The sequence below is a fragment of the Hyperolius riggenbachi genome, chromosome 1 (assembly GCF_040937935.1).
Source record: "Hyperolius riggenbachi isolate aHypRig1 chromosome 1, aHypRig1.pri, whole genome shotgun sequence".
In the NCBI taxonomy this organism is placed as follows: Eukaryota; Metazoa; Chordata; class Amphibia; order Anura; family Hyperoliidae; genus Hyperolius; species Hyperolius riggenbachi.
In genome coordinates this window covers 541,390,051-541,404,013 of record NC_090646.1, presented here as the reverse complement: position 1 = coordinate 541,404,013, position 13,963 = coordinate 541,390,051, and the positions used below count along the sequence as shown (strand labels likewise).

Below are 13,963 nucleotides of genomic sequence, written 5' to 3'. Positions count from 1 at the left end.
GGTCGTTGTTTCATTGTGGTCAGACCAAATTTGATCAGCTGGACAGTCACTGTTCTGTCATTCAGCTACATCAGCTGGGCGACCATATGGGTTGAAAAACAACCATCACCTGCACTCTCGTCATGGTGCGCACCAGTGCAGCACAGCGGTCACTACACAAACGGCTGTTTGCAGTCACTGCATACCTTTCACTGCATCTGTGACTGCACATTGTATTATACCTGGCAGCAGTCCCGTTTCTATGGGCGTACGACACGTGCCATCGCCCGGGGCACTTTATTTTGCGGCAGGAGGGGGGCTCCAGGGCCGGGGGAACAGACATAATAGTTACAACTCACCTTCTCCAGCCGTTCCCCCGCAGCTTCAATGTCTTTCCTCTCCCGGCGTCCGTTGCCTGGTAACAGTGCCCCCTGTGATGATGTATCGCGTGTCATCACAGGGAGCGCTGTTACTGAGACAGATGCCGGGAAAGGAAGGACATTGAAGCAGCATGGGTTCGGCGGAAGGAGGTAAGTTGTAACTATTATGTCCGCTCCCCCAGCCTGCCACACAACTGCGGGCACCTACCTAACTAATCTAAACTGCGGGAACCTACCTAACTGACCTAAACTGCGGGAACCTACCTAACTAACCTAAACTGCGGGCACCTACCTAACTGACCTGAACTGCTGGAACCTACCTAACTGACCTAAACTGCGGGAACCTACCTAACTAACCTAAACTGCGGGAACCTACCTAACTAACCTAAACTGCGGGAACCTACCTAACTAACCTAAACTGCGGGAACCTACCTAACTAACCTAAACTGCGGGAACCTACCTAACTAACCTAAACTGTGAGAACCTACCTAACTAACCTAAACTGCGGGAACCTACCTAACTGACCTAAACTGCAGGAACCTACCTAACTAACCTAAACTGCAGGCACCTACCTAACTGACCTAAACTGCTGGAACCTACCTAACTGACCTAAACTGCGGGCACCTATCTAACTGACCTAAACTGCGGGAACCTACCTAACTAACCTAAACTGCGGGAACCTACCTAACTAACCGACACTGCAGGAACCTACCTATCTAGCCTAAACTGCGGGAACCTACCTAACTAACATAAACTGCGGGAACCTACCTAATTGACCTAAACTGCTGGAACCTACCTAACTGACCTAAACTGTGGGAACCTACCTAACTAACCTAAACTGCGGGAACCTACCTAACTAACCTAAACTGCAGGCACCTACCTAACTGACTTAAACTGTGGGAACCTACCTAACTGACCTAAACTGCAGGCTCCTACCTAACTAATCTAACCTGCGGGCTCCTACCTAACTAATCTAACCTGCGGGCTCCTACCTAACTAATCTAAACTGCGGGAACCTACCTAACTGACCTAAACTGCGGGAACCTACCTAACTAACCTAAACTGCAGGAACCTACCTAACTGACCTAAACTGCTGGAACCTACCAAACTGACCTAAACTGCGGGAACCTACCTAACTAACCTAAACTGCGGGAACCTACCTAACTGACTTAAACTGTGGGAACCTACCTAACTGACCTAAACTGCGGGAACCTTACCTAACTAACCTATATTGCGGGATCCTGCCTATCTAACCCATACTGCGGGAACCTACCTAACTAACCTATACTGGGGGAACCTACCTAACTAACCTATACTGCGGGAACCTACCTAACTAACCTATACTGCAGCAACTACAACTCCGGACCGGAATCACACCAGGAAGGGTTCCCCAGCCATTACCCATGGTCAGTGGTCACAATGGCAGACTTGACCTCCATAACAGATTCTCGCCGGAGACCAACCTGGTGAATCGCAGTGAAGGCACCATCAGACTTGCCCTCTATAACTGATTCCCGTTAAAGGATTTAAAGTTGATTCATTACAATTAGGGCCTCAAAAGTCCTCCTGAGTCCTGTATTGTTATTTTGGTCACTACCTCGGGACGGGCATGCCTGACTGCTACCCTCCTTGGAAGTGTAGTGGTAGCCATTTCTCAGGCTCCACACCAGATTCCATCCCTCATTCCCTGGCCATTACCCGGGGTCACAAATGGCAGACTTGCCCGCCTCCATATGATTCTTGTGAAAGGAATGTGGTGTCATCTTTGCTCGCCATAACTGGTTCTCGTTAAAGGATTTAAAGTACATTCATTTTAAATACAGCAAGCCCTCGATAGTCCTCCTGTATTGTTGTTTTTGGTCACTACCTCGGGACGGGCATGCCTGCCTGCTGCCCTCCTTGGATGTGTAGTGGTAGCCGTTTCTCAGGCTCCACACCGGATGCCATCCCTCATTCCCCGGCCATTACCCGGGGTCACAAATGGCAGACTTGCCCGCCTCCATATGATTCTTGTGAAAGGAATGTGGTGTCATCTTTGCCCGCCATAACTGATTCTCGTTAAAGGATTTAAAGTACATTCATTTTAAATACAGCAAGCCCTCGATAGTCCTCCTGTATTGTTATTTTTGGTCACTACCTTTGGACGGGCATGCCTGCCTGCTGCCCTCCATGGATGTGTAATGGTAGCCGTTTCTCAGGCTCCACACCGGATTCAAACCCTCATTCCCCCCATTACCCGGGGTCACAATGGCAGACTTGCCCGCCTCCATGTGATTCTCATTGTAGCAGTACTGAACAAGTACACAGCAAGTAGAAAATGTAATTTTAAAAAAAAGTAAGCTTTTTAACAATGCTATGGAAAGTTGATAAGGCAGTCATACATTACCTGACATCACTGAGTGAGGAAGAGCAATCTCGCCATGTTGCGCAGTAGTCCAGCATGGCCGTCACTACACAAACAGTTGGTTGCGGTGCGTTACACAGTGAGTTTGGTGTGTCAGTGTGAAGCAGTACACTAATTACACTACCTGATTGATGTATACACATGCAAGATGTTTTAAAGCACGTTAGGCCTGCAATTTAGCATTCAATGGGATTCCTGCCCATAAAACGCTGCTTTGCGTCAAATCCAGATTTTTCCCTGGGGCTTTTGGCATGTATCCCACTCCTCCACCTGGGGGTCCAGGTGTTGGACCCCTTGAAACATCTTTCCCATCACTTTTCTGGTCAGCATAAGTGTTTCTAGTTTTCCAAGTTCGCCTCCCCATTGAAGTCTATTGCGGTTCGCGAAAGTTTGCGCGAACCGAACCTTTCACGGAAGTTCGAGAACGGGGTTCGCGAACCAAAAATTGGAGGTTTGGCCCATCTCTAGTCATCAGCTTAAGCTGTTCTGTGCAGCACAATCTTCTTACAATCTGCTCATTTTAAACTATGTTTTGGAGGGAACTGAACAGTTCTCACAAAATAATGAATGAATTTATTTCAGGGAAGTTGGTAAAAAACGGGAAATGATGTAACCTCCTAAATCCGCAGACCCTCCAAGGACAAAGATATCCTTTGCAGATCACCAACCCTGGATAATGTGAAGTGTAACATGAAAACTCCAGCTAATGCACTTTACTGGGAATTGTGGGAAATACAACCTCTTATCCTATCTCCTTTGCTTTCTTTCTTTTTTTTTTTTTTTTTTGCTTCTCATTCCCAGGCAGTGAGTCATTTTCATCCTCAGCAAATCTCATTAATACAGCTAGTTAAATTGTTCTTCTTAAAAAAAGAAATAATCTGCTTAATATATACATTCTGTGCTGGGAGGTATGGTGCCTGAATGGGAGGCCCATGGGAGCATGGGAAGGGTTCCACTAGAAGGTTAGGGAATGCTATGGGGGAACTGCCAGATAACCTGGCATCAGACCAGCCAGCACAGAAGTCAGGTAACTCTGCCTAGTGATGTATAACCACTTGCCGACCGCCCACAGCCCATGGGCGGTGGCAAATTGGATGCCTTAGGGACCGCAATACGCCCATCGGTGGCGGGTCCTGTAGGCGTGTTCTGGCGGCGATCACGTCACTCGTGACGCACGTTGCCGCCGGCAACAGGCTCTGCCCACCTGGGACAGTAACCCGCCGGCCAATTAGCAATGTATACAAAGCGTATTATACAGGCTGCCTCCTGCCCTGGTGGTCCCAGTGATCGAGGGACCACCAGGGCAGGAGGCAGCCCACCTGGTAAGCACAACACCACACTGATCTGCCGCCCCCCCTGCCCTCTGATCGCTCTCAGACCACCCCCTGCCCACCTGCGGGCACCCAAACACCCGCCCACACCCTCAGATCACCCTCAGACCCCGCCTGAACAGCTCTCCAGTGCATTATTTACATCTGTTCTCCCCTCTAATCACCCATAAATCACCCCCTGTCACTGCCACCCATCATACCCATCAGATCAGACCCTCATCTGCCCCTTTGCGGGCACCCAATCACCCGCCCACACCCTCGGATCGCCCTCAGACCCCCCCCCCCCCGATGACCTCCTCCCCAGTGCATTGCTTGCATCTATTCCCCCCTCTAATCACACCTTGAGACACCCATCAATCACCTCCTGTCACCACCTGTCACCCCCTAGCACACCTACCCGTCAGATCAGGCCCTAATTTGCCACATGTGGGCTCCTGATCACTCGGCCAAACCCTCAGTTCCCCCTCAGACCCCCTTCCGATCACCTCCCCAGTGCATTGATTGCATCTATTCTCCCCTCTAATCACCCCCTGAGACACCCATCAACCACCTCCTGTCACCCCCTAGCACTCCTATCCATCAGATCAGGCCCTAATCTTCTGATCACCTGGCTAAACCCTCACCCGCCCCACCGCAGTGACAGATTTTTTTTTTCTGATCACTGCTGGTCTCTACGACTTAATTGTGGCTGAGACCAACCGTTATGCCACACAATACGCAACCGCCAATCCAAGAAGCTACCATGCCCAGCCTTTTCGGTGGAAACCACTCCAAGTTTCCGAATGTAACATTTTTTGGGGCCTTCTCCTTAACATGGGTCTAGTCAAAAAGAATGTATTGCGGTCTAATTGGTCTAAGCACCCAATACATCACATGCCCATGTTCTCTGCTGCCATGTCTAGGTCACGATTTGAGAACATCCTGCACTTCAGTGCCAATACAACCTGTCATCTAAGAGGCCACCCTGCTTATGACCGGTTCCACAAAATTCGGCCCCTCATAGACCACCTGTCATCAAAATTTGCAGATGCTTATACCCCTGAACAGTCATTTTGAGGCATTTGGTTTCCAGACTACTCCTCACGGTTTTGGCCCCCTAAAATGCCAGGGCAGTATAGGAACCCCACAAGTGACCCCATTTTAGAAAGAAGACACCCCAAGGTATTCTGTTAGGTGTATGATGAGTTCATAGAGGATTTTATTTTTTGTCACAAAATAGTGGAAAATGACACTTTGTGAAAAAAAAAATCAATTTCTGCTAACTTGTGACAAAAAATAAAATCTTCTATGAACTCACCATACTCCTAACGGAATACCTTGGGGTGTCTTCTTACTAAAATGGGGTCACTTGTGGGGTTCCTATACTGCCCTGGCATTTTAGGGGTCCTAAACCGTGAGGAGTAGTCTAGAAACCAAATGCCTCAAAATGACCTGTGAATAGGACGTTGGGCCCCTTAGCGCACCTAGGCTGCAAAAAAGTGTCACACATGTGGTATCGCCATACTCAGGTACTCATAGGACTTTGGGCGCCTTAGCGCACCTAGGCTGCAAAAAAGTGTCACACATGTGGTATCGTCGTACTCAGGAGAAGTAGTATAATGTGTTTTGGGGTGTATTTTTACACATACCCATGCTGGGTAAGAGAAATATCACCGTAAACGGACAATTGTGTGTAAAAAAATAAAAAAATTGTCATTTAGGATTTCACAGGGCATTTTGAGGCATTTGGTTTCTAGACTACTCCTAACGGTTTAGGGCCCCTAAAATGCCAGGGCAGTATAGGAACCCCACAAGTGACCCATTTTTAGAAAGAAGACACCCCAAGGTATTCCGTTAGGTGTATGGCGAGTTCATAGAAGATTTTATTTTTTGTCACAAAATAGTGGAAAATGACACTTTGTGAAAAAATACAATAAAAATCAATTTCCGCTAACTTGTGACAAAAAATAAAATCTTCTATGAACTCACCATACTCCTAACGGAATACCTTGGGGTGTCCTCTTACTAAAATGGGGTCACTTGTGGGGTTCCTATACTGCCCTGGCATTTTAGGGGCCCTAAAGCGTGAGGAGTAGTCTAGAAACCAAATGCCTGAAAATGACCTGTGAAATCCTAAAGGTAGTCATAGGACGTTGGGCCCCTTAGCGCACCTAGGCTGCAAAAAAGTGTCACACATGTGGTATCGCCGTACTCAGGAGAAGTAGTATAATGTGTTTCGGGGTGTATTTTTACAGATACCCATGCTGGGTGGGAGAAATCTCTCTGTAAATGGACAATTGTGTGTGAAAAAAAAAAAAAATCTCATTTACAGAGATATTTCTCCCACCCAGCATAAGTATGTGTAAAAATACACCCCAAAACACATTATACTATTTCTCTAGAGTACGGCTATACCACATGTGTGACCCCTTTTTGCAGCCTAGGTGCGCTAAGGGGCCCAAAGTTCTATGAGCACCTTTAGGTTTTACAGGGGTGCTTACAATTTAGCACCCCCAAAATGCCAGGACAGTAAACACACCACACAAATGACCCCATTTTGGAAAGTAGACACCCCAAAGTATTCAGAGAGGGGCATGGTGAGTCCGTCGCAGATTTCATTTTTTTTTTGTCACAAGTTAGCAGAAATGGAAACTTTTTTTTTTTTTTGGCACAAAGTGTCATTTTCTGCTAACTTGTGACAAAAAATAAAATCTTCTATGAACTCTCCATGCCTCTTAGTGAATACTTTGGGATGTCTTCTTTTCAAAATTGGGTCATTTGGGGGGTATTTATACTATCCTGGAATTCCAGCACCTTGTGAAACATGACAGGTGCTCAGAAAGGTCAGAGATGCTTCAAAATGGGAAAATTCACTTTTTGCACCATAGTTTGTAAACGCTGTAACTTTTACCTAAGCCAATAAATATACACTGAATGTTTTTTTTTTTTTAATCAAAGACATGTAGCACAATAAACTTGGACAAAAATGTATACAGAAATTTTACTTTATTTGACAAATGTTATCACAGAAAGTTAAAAAAATCATTTTTTGACAAAATTCATGTCTTTTTTGATGAATATAATAAAAACTAAAAATCGCAGCAGCAATCAAATAGCAGCAAAAGAAAGCTGTATTAGTGACAAGAAAAGGAGGTACAATTCATTTAGGTGGTAGGTTGTATGACCGAGCAATAAACCGTTAAAGCTGCAGTGGTCCGAATGGAAAAAAAGTGTCTGGTCCTTAAGGGGTAGAAAGACTGTGGTCCTCAAGTGGTTAAGTGACACTGCCTATTTATGTGATATGCTGCATTTTTGTATTAATGGAGGAGGGGCTTCATCAAACATTTTGCTGGACAGGCCTACTTAGACTGCTGTTAAGTTCATGTACATTTGGCTCCACCCATGACCACACCCACATGTGTGTGTGACCACACCCATTTTCTGTCTGGAGTGCCCAGAAGTGCCCCGGATCTCGTGGGATCCTAGCAACGCCCCTGGATGTCTTTATACGATTTATTAAACACCGGTAACCTCTATGACAGACTAGTGGCCCAGGTCATGGAACACAGGACAGCACATCTCGGCAGTTCACCTTCCTCCAGTGTACCCTCAGACTCGCCCTACGCATGACTCATCCAGGGGCTGGAGGTACTTGTAAGAGAATCCTATTTAAAAGACTAAAAGCCATGTTATGCCATGCCCCCGGTATCCCACAATCATGCCCTCATTCTTTCCAGAACTGGGCATGCATAGAATGCTCACGGCGACGAGTGTGTGATTGCTTCGACTTCCTCAACCCCCCTCCCCCCGTAGATCGTGATGTCCTCTTTCATTTTGCCATAATTTTCACACAAATGGCAATATATTTCCATAAATATATAGGCATGAGGAAACACACTTCACCAAATGCAATGAAGTCTATGGGCATGAGCAAGCACGTTTTCTAGACAGATCTAATTTTTGCAAACATGTATATGTCGTGAAAGTCCAACATATTTTCTTGTGAAATTACAAGTCGCTGCAAAATTATATATCATAATTACCATTACATGTAATTAATTTAATAGTTTAAAATTTCATGTGACGATTTTGCATCGTAATTGCAAATTTCACTGCAGAATTATTACTATGGGAAATTTGAGCTCATCATTAACATTACATTATCTGAAACTGTGAGGAAACAGAAATAGAGAGAATGTAAGGAACCGCTGGTAAGGCTCACACAATGAAGCCTTATATTAAGAATGCTGATCAGAAAAAGACCTCCACTATTTGTTTGCCACTTTTCAAACACACTTTTAACGCCACATATATTATTATTTAGTATTGATACAGCGCCGGCATTTTCGGCAGCGATGTACAGAGTATATTGTCTTGTCACTAGCTGTTCCTCTGAAGGGCTCACAATTTAATTCCTACCATAGTCATATGTCTATGTATAAAAACAAGGAACACCAAGAGCCCCAATAGTGTAATATGTACTGGTGGTAAATGGTTACTAGATAGAGTAAATATTAATACTCACAAACCAGGGTTACCATTAGGCAACCACTGTAAAGGCAGGTGGGGAGATTTTCCTGACCCCACTCAGGAATAAGAAGTCGCTCTCTGTAGATGAGAAAAAGGGGGTTCAACCCTCCACCCAGGGTGGACTCAATATTATGCAGGAGAACAGAGGCGCCAAAAGGATAAAAGGAAGCTAAATGAGCTTAAAAACCAAATTCTTGGTAAATAGAGGAGGTAGTGGTGGACTTACCTCCTCCAAGTAGACACACAACGACTGTAGTAAACACAGTCAATATATTTTATTTATGAACTCCAAATATGCAACGCGTTTCACAGGTTTGATCCCGCTTCATCAGTCAATAACCAAGGAGCAATAGCATATGTGGTCAGTAGAAGAGCCAGGCACCTCTGTTAGAGGTGGGACGTTAGGGACATTTCAAAGAACAGTAGTGATTTCATACAATTCATTCCCTTCAAAGCAACCAATTTTTTTTCCTTTCAGCTTCCATTTAGCATACCATCATTTACATTATATGATTTGTTGGGACATCCCCAAGACTTGGTACAGCACTGTTAAACTGGTTTGTGTACGTTTTTCACTGAAATAAAGCCCTGATGGTGACGGTATGGACCTAAGCACAACTTCAGTCAACATTGTTATTTACATTTTGGACAAAGTAGAAAGCATGTGAACTTAGTATTTCAATTTGTTGATAATTTGCAAAAAACAAAATTTCCGGTAAACTGCTCAAAGTGTATTCTGGAAAGCAATACTAATTACTGTTCACATACAGACATTTGTAGAAAAATATAACAAACAGTAAGGCTAGGTAGCCTAGGTTCACACTTACCAAGTTTGAGTGTATTTTAAGGCATTGAGAAATGTGAGGGCTTTACACACTCTCAAAAGATGCTTTTGGCTGGTTGGAAATTTTTATCAGTCCTTCCTCTCTATCTCCACTTAGAGCAATTCAGTGTGATTTGCTTCAGTTGATAGGGTGGACAGCTCCCCAGACACTAGCGATAGTCAGAATTTTGATGACACTTCAAGGAATAGGACAGTATGCAATTAACTTTTTCTCCTGAGTTTTCTCCTAGGTGATATTTTCACACCTTATCAATAAAATGAATTTTAGGGCACCAGCATGCAAGACAATACTTAAAATAATTTTGACAATGCTTTTTCACCCACTTTTTTGGTACTTTTTTGCAGAGTGCTATTAATATTGATTTATAAAGTGTCAACATAATCCGTGGCGCTGTACAAAGTAAGAAACAAACATGAGGTACAAAACAATCCTGACAATGGTGCACACCAAATGGTGCATACAAAATACAAAATTGGTACAAAATACAGAATTGGTAATGACAGTGACAATAACAGTGACAAAAGTAAATTAATAAAATGTATAAAAATTCCCAAGACACAAAAGGGTGAGAGAGCCCTGCCCTTGCAATGTTAAGGAAGGGGGGGGAGTGAGAGAGGTGGGATAGTATAGAATAGTCATATCCAGAGACAGTGGGCCGTATGCAATTCACTTTTTTACCTGAGTTTTCTCCTAGGAGATAATTTTTCATCTCCAAATAAAAAAAACTTTCCAGCACTTTTCAACTAAAAAAGCACCAAAAAGTTAATGAAAAGGACTATTAAAATTATTTTGAGCATTTTCTTGCTTTCTGATGGCTTAAAATGCATATTATTGACAAATTTAAAAACGGGGTTGCTCGTAAACTACGCCAGTGCGAATCTACGCGTCGTAGTCCGCAACTACGCTTTGTAGTTCATAGACGAAGTTTAAAAACTTTGCGTACGTATTTCCGCATAATCGTAGGGCCGCTATGCGAAGCTTCGCCCGCAACGCGTAGTTGACGTATGTATTGCGAAGTCATCTAAGCGTGCAGTAACTGCGTCTATACGGATCATTGCGCATGCGCAGAAATATTATTGCCCTTCTATACGTATACAATTCTGCATTGGAAGGTAGAATGTACGCTTATATTTGTTCACCCATGCGCATAGTTAGCGGATTATTGTGGACATTTTTCCGAATAAGGGCATAAGCGTCCGCATCAAATACGCTTTGCACTACGTGAAGCTTACGTATTTTAACGCGTAGTCTACGCAATGCAAACGTAGCGAAGTTTCCGATTTCGTAGCCGTAGTTTGCGAAGCTTAATTGCAGAAAACTATGCGTAGTTCCAGCGTAGCGAAGCTGGCTGACTACGACCATCCCTATTTAAAAATATCACTTAGGAGAAAACTCAGGTGAAAAAATGAATTGCATATGGGGCAGTGTGCTTTTAGGTTACTACCTTGTAAGGAGTACAACTAGTTACAGCGTATGCTTGTAGGAAAAAATGAGTTTTGAGAGCATTTAAAGATTTCAAAGGTTGGAGATTGACGGATGTGTTGTGGCTTGGGATTCCAGAGGAGGGGTGAAGCACATGAAAAATCCTGTATATGTGAATGCGAGGAGGTGATTCTAGAGGAGGGCAAAAGAAGGTTGCGTGCAGATCTGAAACTGCGGTTGGGTTGGAAACTAGTGAGGAGATGTACGGGGAAAAGAGCTTGTGCAGATATTTGTAGGTAAGGGTTAAGAGCTTGAACTGGATCCTCTTGTTAATTGGTAACCAATGAGGAGCTTCACAGAGAGGGGCAGCAGAGAAAGAGCAAGAAGAAAGATAAATGAGACAAACAGCCGAGTTCAGTACAGATTGGAGTGGACAGTTGGTAGTCCACAAAGCAGTATATTACAATAGTCCAGAGTGTGGGTAATTTGCTCCATGTGGTAAATCTATCATCCCAGTTACTGTTTTGAGTCATAAAAAGGGATCTCAGCGTTATAACTCAAGATCAGCATGGGGGTAACACATATCAGTCTTCTTCCTCCATGTGAGCCATGATCTTACAGCATGTTGGATGAATGATGACAATGTGGCTACAAAAATAAAATCTATCTTAGAGTAGGACTTATGCGGATGTTAGTAGGCACCTTTTCCCGAGGTGTCCCAGAGGTTCATGGAGTTTTGATAAAGATCATGGTGGGGAGTGACATTGCCCGGACACTGAGCGTAAGCCAGCTGAGGATAGCATGTCCTCAAATCTAGTGTTAACATTTTTTGTGAGGACAATGGAGCTCATGCATTTACTGTCCATCAACCACAAAGGGGCAAGCACCATCAACCACACCCTGAGATATAAGGGTAGTGAACTATGAGCGTGCAGAAAGGAACTCAAAATAGTATACAGTAAAAAAAAAGAGACAGTAGTTCCCTCACAAACCGCACCACTCAAATAATTAAATAATCATCATCTTTATTCAAATTCATTGATAAAAACACTAAAAACAAGGGACAACCATGCATTAATTCAAATCAGTAAATATAGGTCCATATACATATCAAGTTATCTCTCCATCAATAGCACAGAGCATATAACAGCAAATAAATAATGGCCCATGTGAACAATAATAGACTCACTGACAAACAATAAGCATCTAATAGTTATCCCAAAAGGGGGCATCAGCTAAATATAGTGCAAAGAATTATACAAATATATAAATATGTGCAAACAGCATAAGTGAGATAAGATCCAGGAAATGGAAAAAATGAGCAAAGAAGATTTATAAGGTGCAGAAAGTGCCAGTGTATAATACGCTTGAGGTAGACATCAGTAAATAAAGGTGCAGGAAGACAGCGTGAGAACGCTGAGAAGTGAGCTGGTGCTTACCGGGATCAATGGAGGATATGGGGCATGGCGTCCAAAGCGTGCCGTCGCGATTTGCCGCTCTCCACAATACGGCGGCTTCCACTGGTGCATTTACTGAGCAAAATACCTTGGAGTCAGAGATGCAAAAAAGTTTCAGCGCTTTTCAGCTTGTGCATAAACATTAACTAGTGTAAATGAACATCCCCTATTGTCCCATTCACAATCAATATATGCCCTTCATAGTCCCTATATGTAGGGACTCTTGTGAATATCAATGGCCAGCACAGCCCTTTTATTCTCATGTGTGGAGTTAAAATGCAACGGGAAACTTTTATGCCAGAATTTAGACTCTTTACCATTCTTATAAGGTGTAACATCCAAATATCACATTCCAATTGCCAATAATTATCAGAAGCTTGACTGTATTTAGCAGGCAAATATAGGACTTTCACATTATGAGAAATTACCACTATCTCGCTCTTTTGCATAGGTGGGCTAGCCATTTTCAAATACAGTGAGTCCGAGCCAGCTCAATAAGGACCCAAAATAACGTTAATCAAATGAATCAAAACAATAACACTAGGCTTAGGATTCAGTGCAAAGAACTGGTAAACAACATGACATAATCATTTATGGCATAAGGTACATTGATAAGCAGAAGTTTCCAGAAAAGTACAAACTTATCAATTTTAGTAGCCATGATCAGCCAGACACACAAACAGGGGAAAACACATGGAAAAATAGAAGGGCAGGGGGAAGAGAAACAGGTATCAGGCGGGCCTTCATAAAAACAACACTAAATATATAAAACAGCAAACAGGATACCTAAAGGATGGGCAGGAAAGTCCTATAATAAAATACCATGGGAATTGCTGAGATAGCAGTCACGGAGTAGTGTTGGGCGAACATCTAGATGTTCGGGTTCGGGCCGAACAGGCCGAACATGGCCGCGATGTTCGGGTGTTCGACCCGAACTCCGAACATAATGGAAGTCAATGGGGACCCGAACTTTTGTGGTTTGTAAAGCCTCCTTACATGCTACATACCCCAAATTTACAGGGTATGTGCACCTTGGGAGTGGGTACAAGAGGAAAAAAAATTTAGCAAAAAGAGCTTATAGTTTTTGAGAAAATCGATTTTAAAGTTTCAAAGGGAAAACTGTCTTTTAAATGCGGGAAATGTCTGTTTTCTTTGCACAGGTAACATGCTTTTTGTCGGCATGCAGTCATAAATGTAATACATATAAGAGGTTCCAGGAAAAGGGACCGGTAATGCTAACCCAGCAGCAGCACACGTGATGGAACAGGAGGAGGGTGGCGCAGGAGGAGAAGGCCACGCTTTGTGAGACACAACAACCCAGGCCTTGCATGAGGACAAAAAGCGTGCGGATAGCATGCTTTGTACCGCCATGTAGTCATAAATGTAATAAAGATAAGAGGTTCCATAAACAGGGACCGGCAACGGTAACCCAGCAGCAGCAGCAGCAGCAGCAGCACACGTGATGGAACAGGAGGAGGCGCAGGAGGAGAAGGCCACGCTTTTTGAGACACAACAACCCAGGCCTTGCATGAGGACAAAAAGCGTGCGGATAGCATGCTTTGTACCGCCATGTAGTCATAAATGTAATAAAGATAAGAGGTTCCATAAACAGGGACCGGCAACGGTAACCCAGCAG

General features: G+C 43.8%; 1 protein-coding gene across 1 annotated transcript in view; it reads right to left on the bottom strand.

Moving 5' to 3' along the window:
* The window catches only part of LOX (lysyl oxidase), a 165,881-nt gene extending 153,477 nt beyond the window's left edge, over positions 1-12,404 (bottom strand). Inside the window, exon 1 of the mRNA XM_068247027.1 lies at positions 12,310-12,404. The gene's annotated coding sequence lies outside the window, so the exon portion shown is untranslated. The remainder of the gene's footprint in view (positions 1-12,309) is intronic.
* Positions 12,405-13,963: the final 1,559 nt, after the last annotated feature.